Here is a 17,305-nt window from a genome sequence, read left to right on the forward strand (position 1 = left end):
TAATGAGCACATGAAAATTACTAAAAGAATATATAAGAGAGAAGTAAGTGCGCTGAGTGAATTCTTATCGATAATAATTTGTATAAATGATTACAAACTTGTATAAACATAAATTGATAATTAATTTAATTTCTAACAATGTTTTTTTCAATCATGACTCCACTGATTACAAACTTAATTTGAGAAAATAAATTAAATTCATTATAAATTTGAGTAGGTCCTATATGCAATAATTAATTGTGTGGTAAAAATTAATAATTAATGTTTTTCATTAAAAAAAATATAAACTACCTTTAAACGTCTAATAACCTACCACGTTTGTATAAAAACAAAAAGGGAATAGTTTATTTGAAATTCTTTACTTTTTGATGATATAAAAGCAAACTATATTGATGATAATAAAAACATCAATAAAAAATATATTTTAGCTTTTCTCATTTAGATGATAGTCAAATAAAAAATATAATAAAAAGTTAAAATATATTTTTATTCATTTAATATTTTTATTCAATAATTTAACTTTTATTTTATATCTTCACTTTACAATATTATATTTTTTAACAAACAAAGTTATTTTTAGTTTTATTAAAGATAGAGTGTAGAAGAAGATTAATTCAGGCAAATTGACCCAGGTTAGTTTTACAAACTAATTCCCATCTGGGTCTCTTTCAAAATAATTTATGGAGGAGGTTTATTTCTTACGTATGCATACACGTATATCGCCATGCATGCTGGCGATATACGTCTGGGTACGACACGTGGCGGGTTCCATCAAAGCAGCTGGTGAAATAGCTGCTATTGGGGCTTCGCTGCTTTGACTGGCGACGTAGCAGCAGGAAATAGGGCCATGCAGGATTCGCCAAAAGCACGGGCAAAATAACTACACTGCTACAGGCTTCTTTGTTTTGTTTGTGCATTTATGCTTTGCAAATTTCTGTCAACTTTTTGTACATGCTTCAAGTTTTTCAAGTTTCCAAAATTGTCTGCATCATTAAAAAATTGTTTGAAGTAATTATTATTTTTTAGAATGAATTTTTTATCTGAAGTATTATTTTTTATAATTAGTTTTTATCTGAAGTATTATTTTTTATTATTTTTTAGAATGAACTTTTTATCTGAAGCATTTTTTTATAATTTTTTATAACTATTTTTTATAATTAGTTTTTATAATTATCTGAAGTAATTATTTTTTTTATAATTAGTTTCCGAAACTGTCTGCATCATTTAAAAGTTTTTCTGAATTATTATTCAATATTCATCTAATCCTCTAGCTTCATCCATTCATTAAATTTATCTTCGTTCAGATCATGATCCGTGCCTTAAACCATGGAAAATTCAGTTAGCTGAATCTGAATTTATGCATGATTAACGACAATCTAATGTTGATTGATTTTGTTGATTCTTTTTTTATGGCCAAATTTTGGTTTTTTTATTCTTGTGGTTATGGTTTGTTGGATTGGCTTTCATTTAATGAGATGTAAAAACTAAAAAGTGTTCACAAGGAAGAGGCAATTCAACTACACACAAACGAAACAAAGAAGCCTGTTTATATAGGGGAGAGCACTGTAGCTTTTTTCGCCAGTGCTTTTGGTGAATCCTGCATGGGCTTATTTCGCCAAGCATCCTGGAGACATGTCTGCACCATACGCTTGCTAGCTTGCGCAGACTTGCACCTGCCTGCTGGTACCTGCTGCTGTGTCTCCAGTCAAAGGAGCGAAGCCCCAATGACAACATTTCGCCAGCTCACTATTAGAAAATACACTTTCAACATCGGTTATTTACGACATTCTACATTGATTTTAAAACCGATGTTGAAAGTACCGATGTTGAATGTATCATTGTTAACATCGATTTTTCAAAACCGATGTTAACATAACTACGATAACATCAGTTTTATAAATAACCGATGTTAAATACAAAGAAGTGCAACAAAATAAGTGTATGCATGATGGACGTTGACATCGGTTTTCTATAAAAACCGATGTTAATGTAACATATTAACATCAGTAGTGTCATACCCTAATTTCGTCCGGGGACCATCCGTTGTTGGGATGCGACCCTCGTTTGACCACTTCGAGGTACTTGGCACCCATCGTTAGGCAATTCGTGAAGTTCCGTGACATGCCGGAAGTCAAAAGAAAACATTGTTGCACAACCCGTGAATTTCCGTGACATGCCGGAAGTCAAAAGGAAGTGTAAATGCACAATTCGTAAAGTTCCGTAACATTCCGGAAGGCAAAAAAGGGATGATTACGTAATCCGTAAGGTTCCGTAACATTACGGAAAGAAAATAAGTATCGTTATGAAATTCGTAAGTTTTCGTAACGTTACGAAAAAAAATCAGCAAAAAAAGGCAAGGGGGTGTATTTAGTAAAAATGAAGTTGCAAATAGCAACCAGACCTACTTGGGCCTTCCAGGATGTTCCTCCAGAAGGCGGTTGCTTCTGGAGGAAGCAACCTAGCTCGCCTGGGCGAGCTGGGTCGCAAGCATCTCCTTCCTTTTCCTATAAATAGGGGAAGGAGGGAAGAACAAAAATTTTCAACCCTCCTGGTATCTGAGATTCACTTAAAATTAGTGAGAAAAATTGTTTCCGTGAAGAAAATCCAAGCCGAGGCGCTTCCGTGACGTTTCCGTGGGTGATTTCGCGAAGATTTTCAACCTTTCTTTGTTGTTCGTCGTTCGTTCTTCGTCGTTCTTCGGTCTTCAACCGGTAAGTTCCCGAAATCGAACTTTTCAATTCATTCTATGTACCCTTAGTGGTCCTCATTTGTTTCGCGTGCTTTTATTTTCATTTAATTTACTTTCCGTACCCCCTTTTGACGTGCTTTAGTCATTTATTTAAGTCATTTTCTCGGCTAATCAAAAATAAAATAAATTTTCTCCGATCATTCGTATTGTAACATCCTTTAATTTCTGTTAAAATGAATTTTGATCGTTCGGTCATGCCGTAACCATGTTTAAAATAAAAAAGAGGCAAAAATAATAATATAATAATCAAAAATATTTTTTAGTAAAATAAAAAAAAAATCAATCGGACGTTTTCTTTGGGATTTCCTTTTCTTAATCAAACGACTAATAACCAAAGCGAGACTAAGGCTAAAATCAATTCATAAACCAAACTTTTTGTCATCGCCTAAAAAAGCCATTTTCAAAGGTCCAACGCCTTGAAATGGTCTTTTCCGCTTTTATTGGTTAAGTGTAGATTTCTAAAGGCCTAAAATCAATATGTAACTTTATTACCTCTTTCAAAAATAAAGAAATCATTAATGGTCTAGTGCCTTAATATTTTCTCTCTTTTCAAAAGAATCGAAAGATCATTTAATGGTCCAACGCCTTAAATGACCTTTCATTCAATAAAAACATATTTTGCAAAAAAGATAAAAACAACCTAACCAAACACTTTGTTCTCAAAGAACTACGTAGGTCTGATTTCCTTATCACAATTGGAGAATACGTAGGAGTAAGGGAAACACCCTTGTCAGCCACAAAAAGATAAAAATATAAAAAGGCATAAAAAAGGCATAAAAACATAAAAAAGGAAAATAACATAAATTGAAGTCATATTTGCACATTTGATTAAAGGCTGCTGTCTCTTATGACGGATGTGTGGGGTGCTAATACCTTCCCCGTGCGTAAATACAACTCCCAAACCTTTTACTTAAAGTTCGTAGATCACGTCTTTTCTGATTTTTTCGATGTTTTCCTCAAATAAATGTTGGTGGCGACTTCGCGCGTATTCCTTTCTTGGAACACGCACTCGCGAGTCGCGCGTCGCCCTCCTGCCGAAGGGTAGGTTGCGACAGTTGGCGACTCCACTGGGGACCGTTTTTAGAGAGTTAGGCCATTTAATCTTGTGCAATGTTTTATCATGACTTTCTCCTTTGTTGGTTTCCCTTTATTTTTCTTATGTTCTTGTATATATAACTCTTTGATGCTTTTAGTGCGTTTTAAAATGTATGCATGAGGTAAAAATTTATTCATTTGGTGCACACAAACACCAATACTATTTGCACACACGGTGAGTTAAAAAATGGTCCTATACCCGGGTTCGTGGGAACATAAGGAGTGGAGGTGAATCTGTGATCATGCTTGGTCTCCGACTTGCTTGATTATAGTGAACCCTCATCTAGAGTTTTTTCTCTTTGATAACATATTGTTGTTAGTAGTCCCTACTGTTGCAATATGTTCTTGAAAGGGGATGATACCTCTAGAGACCATCGAGAGAGATATGACCACCTTGGGAATTATCACTAAAAGCCTTGTTAGCTCCCTCCCATATAGATCCCTCGAATAGGGGCACGGGGCGGACACACTACGTACCATTTTTCACACTGCCATGCATAAGTGTCATGTACCTTTTTGCTAATATTTTTGTGAATATTGTCATACTATTTACATTCCCGTGATGCGCCTTTCGCATATGCATCATGCACGGGTTCTGTCTTGATCCCCTCTCTTTGGCAAACCAACAGAGGGTCCGTGTCACCTTCTTAAATACATACGTCGGGCACTTTGCTACCCCAAGACGTCGTATCTAAGAAGGAGACAATCTCCCGGGCTCCCGTGTTCATAAATTGCATCTGTGTGATATGCATTTCTTCATGCATTCATCCATCCCACCCATGATAGATGTTGGAGTTTTGATTCGCACTAATTTTGTTTCACTTTAGTAAAACATGGGATCAAGTCAAACACCTTCGCTTAAAAAGAGGTTCTATCAAGTCAAGGTCAAGAGCCTAGGGATCACCAGTCTAAAAGAGCTAGGGCAGTTAATGGGGCAGCTCCAACGGCAAGCTTTTCGCAAAGCTTATGGTAAAATCTGGGACCTAGCCATGGTGGAAGTCTCCATAGAGGCCATTGCCTCCCTCGCCCAGTATTATGATCAGCCACTGAGGTGCTTCACCTTTGGGGACTTCCAACTGTCACCCATGGTAGAAGAATTTGAAGAGATCCTAGGATGTCCTCTAGGGGGAAGGAGACCATACCTCTTCTCAGGGTTCTATCCCTCATTAGCTAGAATTTCTAAGATAGTCCAAATCTCGGCGCAGGAATTAGACCATAGAAAGCAAGTCGAAAATGGGGTGGTTGGAATACCGAGGAAATATTTGGAGGCAAAAGCAAGAATCTTGGCAGGTAAAGGCGAATAGGCTCCGTTCATAGACATTCTCGCACTGTTGATCTTCGGAGGAGTCCTCTTTCCGAATGTGGATGGATTGGTTGACCTAGCAGCGATCGACGCTTTTCTCGCCTATCATAACCACAAGGAAAGCCCGGTTGTCGCTATGCTAGCCGACCTATATGACACCTTCAACCGAAGATGTGAAAAGAGCAATACGAGGATTGTTTGCTGTACTCCAGCTCTTTATGTATGGTTGTTTTCGCACCTTTTTCACCAAGAGGTGAGGCATGCTTGCCCACTAGAAAGCCACCGTTCATGCACAGAGAAAGGAGGGGCAAATTGGGACCAGCTCTTAGCAAACAATGAAGGAGCGTCTGTCAACTGGTTCCCTCAGTGGAAGGAAGGAAGAACCAGAGTTCTTATTTTGTGTGGAGGGTTTCCGAATGTTCCCTTGATGGGGACGAGGGGTTGCATCAGTTACAATCCCGTTCTTGCTATAAGGAAACTTGGCTACCCTATGAGAGGGGCACCACTAGAGGAAGAACTCGCGCCTGTCATTTCACGAGGTTTTAATAAGACCAACATGGAGACACTTCAGAAGGTCTGCAAGGCATGGGAGGTAGTGCGAAAGAAGGACAAAGAACTCAGGGGTAGTAACAATGGGCCCATCGGTGGCTACCGTAAGTGGTTGAGAGCCCACGTGCAAAGTTTGGATTGGCTCCCAAGTTTGAGAACCGCTAAAAGGGAGGAAGTTGAGGCACCAGAGGAAGATGAAGAGGTGCAGGCCCTTAGGGTAGAACTCGAGCAAGCCCAAACAGTCAAAGAAAGGTTCAAATCAGCAGCTCTTAAGATCCGAAAGGAGAATGCCGAACTAAGAGATACAAATATAGCTACCACCAAGGCCTTGGAATGAGAGACCAAGAGGGCTCATAGGGAAGAACACGGCCGGAACAAGTTCCGAAGGGCTCTGTGGGGCAGTAACAGTGAGCATAAGCTCCGGAGAGAGGAAAGGGACCAATCGCGAGTAGACAGTTTGATCTTGAAGGATGAGTTGAAGGCTTGCTCGAGGTCCAAGAGAAGTTTGTCTCAGCAGTTATGCGAGACAGAGACCAACATGTTAGCCATAATCACCAAGTACCAAGAAGAACTAAATTTAGCCACGGCCCACGAGCATAGAGTGGCGGATGAGTATGCCCAAGTGTACGCGGAAAAGGAGGCTAGAGGAAGGGTGATCGACTCGTTACATCAAGAGGCAACAATGTGGATGGACCGATTTGCTTTTACCTTGAACAGGAGTCAAGAAGTTCCCCGATTGCTAGCCAAGTCCAAGGCAATGGCGGACACCTACTTCGCCCCCGAGGAGATCCACAGACTTCTCAGCTATTGTCAGCATATGATAGACTTAATGGCCCATATAATTAGAAACCGCTAGGAAACTTGTATTGTCACTCAGATCTTGACTGGTTATAACTTTTTGAATAGAATGAGTTTATCCCATGTATTTACTCCAGAAGTCAGTGCGAATCAAATCACTCATGCATTTTATCTTTAGCATGCATTCATCATTCTTTACCTACTCCTCACGTTTGGTTTTTCTAGGAAAAACACCATAACTAAACGCGCCCCAAGGCATCCCCATCGCACCAGATCCAAATCTAGAACAATGAGTGATCAAGAGGAGACACAGGAATAGATGAAAGCCGAGATGTCGGCTCTGAAAGAACAAATGGCTTCCATGATGGAAGCCATGTTAGGAATGAGGCAACTCATGGAGAAAAACGTGGCCACCGCTGCCGCTATTAGTTCGGCTGCCGAAGCAGACCCAACTCTCCTAGCCACCGCGCACCATCCTCCCCTAAATGCGGTAGGACGGGGAAGGAGCACACTGGGGCATAACAACAACCCCCATTTGGGATACAATCGGGTGGCTTACCCTTATGGATTGCTGCCTAATTACACGCCGCCAGTCGTGCAGGATGACGCAGGTCATGTCTCTTCCCCCATCCTTGAAGGGGAGCCTCCTCGACAGCCTGACGAGGTCCATGAAGATCACCGAGAATATGCCCAAGGAGATGTCAATTTCTACCCCCCGATCCCTGTTGAGGGGCCGACACCCAACACATTGCCTCATCCCAATCTGACAACACAACCAATATTCTTGTCCACAGAAGGACCACCCCCGGCGGTCGAAGAAAGAAGGAAACTCGATCTCCTCGAGGAAAGATTGAGAGCTGTTGAAGGCTTCGGTGACTATCCGTTCGCGAACATGACAGATCTTTGCTTGGTACCGGATGTCGTCATCCCCCCAAAATTCAAAGTGCCCGATTTCGACAAGTATAAAGGGACGACTTGTCCTAAAAACCATCTCAAGATGTATTGTCGCAAGATAGGGGTGCACTTTAGGGATGAAAAGTTGTTGATACACTTTTTCCAAGATAGCTTGGTTGGAGCCGTGGTTGTTTGGTACACTAATCTGGAAGCTTCCCGCATCCGTACTTGGAAGGACCTGATTATTGCTTTCCTAAGGCAATGTCAGTACAATTCTGATATGGCCCCTGATCACACTTAGATACAGAATATGTTTAAGAAGGAAGGTAAGACCTTTAAAGAATACGCACAGCGGTGGAGAGACCTGGCAGCACAAGTAGCCCCTCCCATGGTCGAAAGGGAGATAATTACCATGATGGTAGACATCTTGCCAGTGTTTTACTATGAGAAGTTGGTAGGCTACATGCCTTCCTGCTTCGCGGACTCGGTATTCATCGAGGAAAGAATCAAAGTAGGATTGAAAAGAGGGAAGTTCGATAATGTTTCCTCCACAAGTGCCAATGCTAAGAGAATCGGAGCAACTGGGGCAAAAAGGAAGGAGGGAGATACCCATGCCGTCACTTTAGCGCCTACATGGGTCAAGCCCCACAGACCTCTCATGGTACACATCAGTACGAGCAACATCATCCGAGCTTCTCAGCTCGCGCCGGGAACTCTTCCAATTTAGCTGTAATGACCCGCCTCGTCGCTACCGTATCCACACTCTAATATTCGATAATTTCAATTTTTATAAAAAGAACTCCCTTAATTTTTGATTATGAAAATAGAAGTGATTTTGTCACAACATAAATTCATCCAACAACACGTCATTACTTAAGTGAATATGCATAATTACATAGAAACAATAATTCAGTACATGTCATACACATAACGAAAATTAAATATGTTCATATATATATATATATATATATATATATATATATATATAAAATTAAAATTCCAGTTTTACATCTTTAACTCAACAAAATAAAACTTAAAAGCCAACTACGGAGGAGTTGATTACAAAACACAACTCTCTCCCAAAATAATGCCAACGTCATCACGTCGGCTCGACGGCTCCTCACCAGAATCTTACTCCCTACACCCTGCCACTGTCATTCTGCTCCCACGAACAAGGTTCGTGATCATCACATGTATCAACCACACGATACAAAATTGCAAGGGTGAGTTTATTATAAAAGAACCAATACCAATTCCAAATAACCACAATTAGCAAGGAACATAGGAAAACATGATAAGCATACACAACAATCATTATTCAACACTCATATCCAACAAATATTCATCATTCACATCCAACAATTACTCATCATCCATCCATGGACCCAATCAAGACTGCACAGAATGATGCATGCACCTAACTCAACACTCAGATGCAATGTGGTACGTACCAACAACAACCAAATATCAGGAAATAGCCTAAGCGTGTCTACACGACACTCTCACTTAGGGAACTGTGCTGAGTTTGTCGAGACCACCCGGTTGTGCACGTAACAGCCCCCCTCCCATAGGTGATCAGCCTGGGAGCCCAAAGGTGTTCCCTACCAGGTGACAGCCCCCTAGTACAAAGTACACTTGGTCACAGTTACTCTATTTCCTGTGTCGTATGAGCTATGATCACGGCCAAAGGTAAATGCCAAAGACCATGGACCAATTAAAGCACCTAAGCATCCCCTCAGGAATGCTTAGATTCTCTAACCACGCTAGTTACCCACGTCTGGGCCATCCGACAAGGTCAGTGCACTCTACCCCCCCATGACATACACTTCATACGACGTATGATCGTGGCCAAAAGCTAGTGCCAAAGACCCTGGAAGGTCAGTGCACAGTGCCCCCCACGATCATACACAACATCCAACGTATGAATGTGGCCAAAAGCTAGTGCCAAAGACCCTGAAAGGTCAGTGCACAGTGCCCCCCACGAACATACACAACATGCACATGCCAATGCATTTCCAACATCAATCAACAAATTGTATTTCCATGTCATTCACAACATAAATATCATCTCATCTCAATGACGTTATCAACAACAACAACAACCTCATTTCATATTCACATATTCATCAATAATAACAATTCATGTTGACATGGTCTTTATTAACAATGTCATCTCAAATCAATATCATCATAATCATCATTATCATCACATATCAATTAAAATCCTCAATAGCAACATCAACAACAATTCAAACAAACACAACAATATCATTTCCACACGCAGAGTCTTCAAACAGCCAAAACAATATCATTCATCACAATACATATATATATCGCATCCCATTAGTTAAAACGTAATTTTCTTTGAAGAAAAATCAGCATGCAACAGGGACAGACAGATATCCTCATAGCTAGGTTCCCTGACCCTAACTATGGTGTTAAAATGGTAAATTTTATAATAAACTCCCCTTACCTATCGTGAGCTACCCCGCGGATTCCTCATCGCGTCACTTGAAGATTCCTTTTCTTCCTTTCTCGTCGATTCCACGCAAGCCTCTCGAAAGAAAACGAAAGATCAGATTAGGGTTTTTGTTCTCTACCGAAACCGCAAGCCAAGTTGGAAATTCTGCTTCAGTTGAAGGGTTCCTCTCGGTGTGGGTTTTCAATGGAGAACAATGATGGTTTGTGGTGGCTAATGGTGGATGTGGGTGATGGAGAAAGTACTTGGAACTTTAGAAATGGATTTGGAAGAAAGAAAGAAGAAGAAATGGCATTTTTCCTAAGCTACACGAAAGCAAAGGCTGAAATGCTTAAATAAGAGATGCTCTCGGGAACGGAAGCTTATAGCACACTCCAGACATCTTCCTAAATATCCCAACGGTCAAATCATGGAAAAGTGTCTTGTGAAGTGGCAAACCAAATTTCGAGAAGATCCAACGGTGAAAGAAGGCTGGGCGGCGTTTCTACCGAGGCAGCTTTATGTAGTTTTCTCTAGAAGCTTCATTAAGAGGCTTCCTCTAGAAGCTTCATTAAGAGGCTTCTAGCACACTCCAGACATCTTCTCAAAGATCCCAACGGTCAGATAATGGAAAAGTGTCTTGTTGAGTTGTAGGCCAAATTTTGAGAAGATCCAACGGTTAACAAACGCTGGATATCGTTTTTACCGAGGCAGCTCCAAGTAGCTTTCTCTAGAAGCTTCATTAAGAGGCTTCCTCCAGAAGCTTCCTCGTGGCTTCTTTGAGAAGCTTTCTCAACAAGCTTCTTTGAGAAGCTAGATCCTTATCTATCCAAACCCCTCTATTAACTAAATTAATTTCCTTAAAAATAATTACGGATGAAAATAACGCAACAAATAATCAAACATCAAACATAATTACTAATAATATATAGATATATATATCAGGGTGTTACATCAGCACCTGCACAACCTAAGGCGCCCGCCCCCATCCAGAGGGAGGCTCCCCAAGCTCCGGCTCCAACCACGACTCGTTCTGTCGGCAATGCCTACTTTGGATCCGGTTCCAATGCCATGAGGAACTTTCCCCCGAAGCCAACTCCAGAATTCACCCCACTCCCAATGACGTACAAGGACCTCTTTCCGTCCCTCATCGCCAACCAAATGGTCGTAATAACTCCCGGGAAGATCTACCAACCCCCTTTCCCAAAGTGGTATGATCTTAATGCAACTTGCATGTACCATGGGAATACCCCGGGCCATTCCATCGAAAAATGCTTGGCCCTTAAATACAAGGTCCAACATTTGATAGACGCCGGATGGCTGACATTTCAAGAGGATCGGCCCAACGTGAAAACCAACCCGCTCGCCAATCATGGAGGGGGAGCGGTTAATGCCATTGAGTCAGATAGGCCGCGCAGGTCTAAGCCTTTAAAGGGAGGTGTAATTCCCCACGGTGGGCGTGAAGAGGATTCTTGTTTGTTGCATCCCAGCGAGCTACATGACATGGAAACATGTTTAGCAGTGGAGGAATTGTTGCAACGAATGGTAGATCAAGACCGACTGGAAGTCGGTGATGAGGGGAGGGATGAACAACATATATGTATGCAGTCCGTGGATGAGAGAAATTTTGGAAGGCCTAAACCTTTGGTGATATTTTTCACCAAGGATGCAGCTTTATAAAAGCCCCGATACCCCTCGGCAGCTAAACCTGTTCCTTTCCTATACCAAAACAGCTACGCAGTCCCGTGGAGGTATACACCTTCGAGTGGAAAGGAAGAAGAGGCCACCGACATCAGCTCGTTGTTGGCCAAGGTAACCAACATCACGGGGCTAAGCAGTGTGACCCGCAACGGTCGCGTGTTTGCATCCCCCGACCTGCCAACACAACCCGCAAACGTTAAAGGGAAGACAAAGATGGTGAAGAAACAAAATGACAAGACAACCCTCACTCCGAACGAGGATGTTCCGGTGAAAGGTCTTCCGGAGAAAAGGGATGGTTGTGGCAAAAAGGAAGTGTCGCTAGAGGAAGCGAGTTTCTCTGCATTATTCAGTAGAGCAAGTTCAAGGTCATTGAACAACTCAACAAAACCCCGACCAGGGTCTCTCTTTTGGAACTACTCATGAGCTCTGAGCCTCATCGGGCTTTGCTGGTAAAGGTCTTGAACGAAGCTCATGTGGCCCAAGATATCTCTGTAGAAGGCTTTGGGGGACTCGTCCATAATATCACTGCCAACAACTATCTCGCCTTCACCGAAGAAGAAATCCCTGCCGAGGGGAGAGGGCATAACAGGGCTTTACATGTATCAGCCAAATGCCTGGACCACGTCGTAGCCAAGGTGCTTATCGATAATGGTTCCAGTTTAAACGTAATGCCCAATAGCACTTTGGAGAAATTACCGTTTAATGCTTCCCATCTAAAGCCAAGTTCCATGGTGGTCCGTGCCTTCGATGACACCCGCCGAGAGGTTAGGGGAAAGATCGACCTCCCTGTACAGATAGGCCGTCACACCTGTCAGGTTACCTTTCAAATAATGGATATTAACCCCGCTTAAAGCTGCCTTTTGGGGCGCCCATGGATTCACTCGGTGGGAGTCGTTCCCTCTACGCTCCACCAAAAATTGAAATTCGTATTGGAAGGGCATTTGGTTATCGTATCGGGCGAGGAAGACATCTTGGTGAGTTACCCGTCCTCTATGCCATATGTGGAAGCCGCAGAGGAGTCATTAGAAACAGCCTTCCAGTCTTTTGAGGTGGTTAGCCTCTGTAGATTCCTTTTCTGGGCAACCTTGCCTGTCCGATGCAGCAGTAATGATGGCCCGAGTGATGTTGGGGAATGGTTACGAGCCTGGAATGGGTTTAGGCAAGGACAATGGCGGCATAACCAGCCTGATAAGCGCTAGAGGAAACCGTGGGAAGTTTGGGTTAGGCTATAAACCCACACAAGCGGACATAAGGAAAGGCATTGCGGGAAGGAAGAGCGGAGGTCAAGGCTCGCGATTGGGACAAGAAGTCGAAGGAGACCCGCCCTGCCACATCAGTAGAAGCTATAAAAGCGCGGGTCTAGGACACAAAGGCCAAGTCGTTGCGATATGCGAAGATGATTCTCCGAGTGGATCGGATTTGGTACGACTATGCCCTCCTGGTTTCCGACTAGGAAATTGGTGAGTGGAGGAACGCCCGGACATTTACGCAACAAGCATAATGTAACCCTTTGTGGCTTTTAAACTCTACAGTTGGGCCTAGGCTTTAGAGTTTTCTTTTGTTAAGGCTTTGTGTCTTTTGTTCCTAAAATTATAATACAAAGATCTTTCTTCATTTGTTCCTATGTCTCTACCCATTCTCATCCATTTGCATGTTTATTTCTTTACGTTTAAAATGCCAGATCCGACGATGAGTCCCTCGAAGGTACTAATACTTGGGACCCGACCATCGATTTCGAGCAAGAAACGAATCAAACGGAGGATGAAGAGGACGAGGATGTGGGACTTCCCCCAGAGTTGGAGAAGATAGTCGCCCATGAGGACCAAGAGATGAAGCCTCATCAAGAAGAGACGGAACTAGTGGACTTGGGAACCGGCAGTGGGAAAAAAGAAGTAAAGATAGGCGCGGGTATGACCACACCCATCCGTGAAGAATTGACAGCCCTGCTAAAACACTACCAAGAAATTTTTGCTTGGTCATACCAAGATATGCCCGGTTTGAGTTCTGACATTGTACAACACCGATTACCTCTAAATCCCAAGTGTTCCTCGGTAAAACAAAAGTTGAGGAGGATGAAGCCCAAGACATCCTTGAAAATAAAAGAAGAGGTAAAGAAACAATTTGACGTTGGTTTTTTGGCTGTTGCTCGGTACCTAGAATGGGTTGCCAACATTGTACCAGTCCCTAAGAAAGATGGGAAGGTGTGAATGTGTCTGGATTATCGGGACCTGAATCGAGCCAGTCCCAAAGACAATTTTCCTTTGCCGCACATCGATATCCTCGTGGATAATACGACCAATTTCGCTTTGTTTTCCTTCATGGATGGGTTCTCCGGTTACAATCAGATAAAAATGGCGCCGGAGGATATGGAAAAGACTACCTTTGTCACCCTATGGGGAACGTTCTGTTACAAGGTAATGTCCTTTGGACTCAAGAATGACGGGGCAACTTATCAACGGGCTATGGTGGCTTTGTTCCACGATATGATGCACCAAGAGATCGAGGTCTATGTGGACGATATAATTGCCAAATCTAAGACCGAGGAGGAACACCTTGTCAACCTGCGGAGGTTGTTCGAAAGGCTTAGGAAGTATCAATTGAGGTTAAACCCCGCTAAGTGCACTTTCTGGGTCAAATTAGGGAAATTGCTAGGTTTCATCATAAGCCAGAAAGGGATAGAGGTGGACCCCAAAAAGGTGAAGGCCATCCTTGAGATGCCGGAACCCCGTACCGAGAGGCAAGTCCGAGGTTTCCTGGGACGTTTGAATTATGTTGCCAGATTCATATCACAGCTCACTGATATTTGTGATTCGTTGTTCAAACTCTTACGCAAAAACCAAACCGTCCGCTGGAACGAGGATTGTCAAGAAGCGTTTGGAAGGATTAAACAGTGCCTCATGAACCCTCCTGTGCTTATGCCGCCAGTGCCCGGAATGCCTCTCATCTTGTATATGATGATTTTGGACGAGTCGATGGGATGTATGTTGGGGCAACATGACGAGTTCGGGAAGAGAGAGCGCACTGTCTACTACTTGAGTAAGAAGTTCATGGCCTGTGAAATGAATTACTCCCTGCTCGAAAGAACATGTTGTGCTTTAGTCTGGGCGTCCCACCGTCTAAGACAATACATGCTGAGCTATACCACCTGGTTGATATCCAAGATGGACCCGGTTAAGTACATCTTTGAAAAGCCCGCTCTCATAGGACGGATCGCCCGGTGGCAAGTCTTGTTATCCGAGTTTGATATAGTTTACGTCACCCAAAAGACAATAAAAGGAAGTGTCGTGGCAGATTATTTGGCTCAGCAGCCTCTCAACGACTATCAGCCCATGCATCCCGAATTCCCGGATGAGGACATCATGGCCTTGTTTGAGGAAAAGCTAGACGAGGATCGGGACAAATGGACTGTATGGTTTGACGGAGCGTCAAACGTTCTAGGCCATGGCATTGGAGCAGTATTGGTCTCTCCAGACAACCAATGTATACCTTTCACAGCCAGGCTGAGGTTTGACTGCACCAACAATATGGCTGAGTATGAAGCATGTGCCTTGGCCGTCCAGGCAGCAATTGACTCTAATGTCAAACTGCTCAAAGTGTACGGGGATTCAACACTGGTGATTCACCAGCTGAGAGGGGAATGGGAAACTAGAGACCCCAAGCTGATACCCTACAAAGCCTATATCAAGGAGTTGGCTGATTCCTTTGATGAGATCTCCTTTCATCACGTTCCCCGGGAGGAAAATCAAATGGCGGATGCGCTTGCTACTTTGGCGTCCATGTTCCAGCTAACACCGCACGGAGACCTACCATACATTGAGTTCTGGTGTCGTGGCAGACCCGCACATTGTTGTCAGGTAGAAGAGGAACGGGATAGTAAGCCTTGGTATTTCGATATCAAGCGATTCGTGGAAAGCAAAGAATACCCACCGGGGGCTTCCGACAATGATAAAAGGACATTGAGGAGATTGACAGCCGGTTTCTTCATGAGCGGGAGCATACTATATAAAAGAAACCATGACATGACTCTCCTGCGATGCGTGGATGCCAAAGAGGCATACCACATGATCGAGGAAGTCCACGAGGGTTCGTTTGGAACGCACGCCAATGGGCATGCTATGGCTAGGAAGATCCTGAGAGCGGGTTATTACTGGCTCACCATGGAAAGCGATTGCTGCATCCATGTAAGGAAGTGCCATAAATGTCAAGCGTTCACGGACAATGTCAATGCTCCGCCACATCCTCTAAATGTCATGTCCGCCCCTTGGCCTTTTTCCATGTGGGGGATAAACGTCATAGGGGCCATCGAACCCAAGGCATATATGAATTCTTTTTTTTTTTTTAAAAAAAATATGTGTGGTAACTAGAATGTTTTGAATATCCTTGCATATTGATATAAATAGCAGGATACTTGGCACGTATGCACGTTGGTAAATGTTCTTCTTTAAGGAGATGTGTGCACAAGTTTGTTTTAAATCGGAAAGATTAGCATACCGCTTTTGCTTTAAAATAGCATTTCCTTGTAAACTAACTTTCCAAATGTTTGTCCTCGCAGGAAATGGCTCCGAAAAAGCTTTACGCGAAGAGATCTAGGAGGGACGCCGTGGCTAAAGGGACCAGTGCCGCTCCTGAGTTTGATAGCCACCGTTTCAGGAGCGCCGAGCACCAGCAGCATTTCGAGGCCATCAAAGGATGGTCGTTCCACCGAGAGAGACGCGTCCAGCTCAGGGATGATGAGTACACCGACTTTCAGGAGGAGATAGCTCGCCGACATTGGACGTCGCTGGCCACTCCCATGGCTAAGTTTGACCCAGATATAGTCCTGGAGTTTTATGCTAATGCTTGGCCCACAGAAAAGGGAGTGTGGGACATGCGGTCATGGGTGAGGGGTCAGTGGATTCCCTTTGACGTAGATGCCCTCAGCTAGTTCCTGGGTGACCCGTTAGTGTCGGAGGAAGGCCAGGAGTGCGAGTTTAGTCAGAGGAGGAACAGGGCCGATGGGTTCGACGAAGAGGCCATTGCTCAACTATTATGCATACCGGGTTAGGATTTCGCCCGGACCGTTGCAGGGAGGCAGGTGCGGATCATGCGCACCAGTATGACCACCTTGACCCAGATGTGGATGACATTGCTGCTCAGCAATGTCCTGCCTAGTGATCATAACTCCGACCTCCCTCTGCTGAAGTGTCAACTGGTGTATGCCATCCTGACATGGATGAGCGTCCATGTGGCTCAGTTGATTGCTGACACCATCTATTTATTTGTAGGTATGCCACCCACCAGGCACCCTTTAGACCCGAATAAGTCTAACAGGGCCCTGGAGTTTCCAGCATTGATCACGGGCCTCTGCCAGTCATTCGGGGTTCCCGTCACACCTAGTAAGGTGATCTGACCGCCGATCACCCGGGCCTTCATTGAGAAGTATTGCACGCCCAGGCAGGCGTAGGGTGATGCACCACAGGCCGCAGACGCACCGCCACCACCTCATCAGGCTGCTCCTGCTGGGTCATTAGGCATGAAGTGGTATCTACAACACTTGGTTCGCCAACAGGCGGCCAACCACCGGGGGCAGGTGCAGATACATGAGTGTCTCTACCAGCTCAGCCTCAGTCAGCAGGGCCAAGGTTTCGCTCCTTTTGCGTGCCCTACTCCAGATCAGTTTAGGGCTGAGGTCACATGGCCCGGAGATTGGCCCGAGGCCCAGGCAGGGGAGGCGTCTGCAGGAGCTCCCGACGATGCAGAGGAGGCCCGCATGGATGAG

The sequence above is a fragment of the Glycine max genome, chromosome 7 (genome assembly GCF_000004515.6).
Source record: "Glycine max cultivar Williams 82 chromosome 7, Glycine_max_v4.0, whole genome shotgun sequence".
Lineage (NCBI taxonomy): Eukaryota > Viridiplantae > Streptophyta > Magnoliopsida > Fabales > Fabaceae > Glycine > Glycine max.